Source organism: Crinia signifera, chromosome 2 (genome assembly GCF_055691185.1).
Source record: "Crinia signifera chromosome 2, ASM5569118v1, whole genome shotgun sequence".
Classification (NCBI taxonomy): domain Eukaryota; kingdom Metazoa; phylum Chordata; class Amphibia; order Anura; family Myobatrachidae; genus Crinia; species Crinia signifera.
In genome coordinates, this window is record NC_139218.1 from 163,622,930 (window position 1) to 163,623,976 (window position 1,047).

A 1,047-nucleotide genomic window follows, 5' to 3' on the forward strand; every position below is an offset into this window, starting at 1 on the left:
GTAAACATAAAAGAGGAGGGTTAAATACCAAGGAAAGAGGAAGGGAAAGGCTGGGTGGAAGGCGGCCAGGCAGTACATTTAACACTTATGCTACTGGTGTGACTAGACAATGAGGTCACACACACCAGTGCCAAAAATATGTCACAAGACTCCCCACGTCTTCATAGTAGAAGACACAGATTTGTCAATTGGGGCATACTAAATTTTCCTTACTACATGTTTATTTTACTGTATTTTTAGACAGCAAACTATATACATGGGGCAGGATGTATGAACCAAATCTAAGTACATCTCGACATAAGCCCCCACGCCTGGCAGGCAGGTTCCCACCTATGTTCACATGGGGGCACACCCAGCGTTTTCATGGGTACGCCCAGGAAATGCAGGGCAGGGTAGATGTAACATGTGCATTGGGTCATTGGGTCACCAGCAAGTTGTTAGACAGTGATTAGGTTGACATGAGTCTAGGTCGACAAGCAGGAAGGTCGGCAGGGTCATTATTTCGACAGGATCATTAGGTCGACATGGGTAAGGTTGACAGTCAAATGGTTGACATGTTTGTTTGTTTTTTGAGCCGACAGGCAGTATTTCATGCCCTTCCATCCACTAGGGCAGGGGTGGCCAACCGGTCAGAGGCTAAGAGCCGAAAAATATCTGTAGTCAAGCTAAAGAGCCAACAACATGCGCGCGCCTTCGACGCATGTGCCAAAAAAGGGGCATGGTCTATTTGGACCCCTTGGGTGGGTGTGATACACATATGCCTCCAATAGTGCAGTGCCATATATTCATATGCCCCCAATAGTGCCAGATACACATATGCTCCCACGGTGCCAGGTATGCCCCCCACGGTGCTGGGTATGCCACACAGTGCCACAAACTGCTATGCCCCCACAGTGCCAAAAAGCTGGTATGCCCCCACAGTGCCAAAAAGCTGGTATGCCCCCACAGTGCCACAAACTGCTATGTCCCCACAGTGCCACAAACTGCTATGCCTCCACAGTGCCACAAACTGCTATGCCCCCACATCGCCACAAACTGCTATGCCCC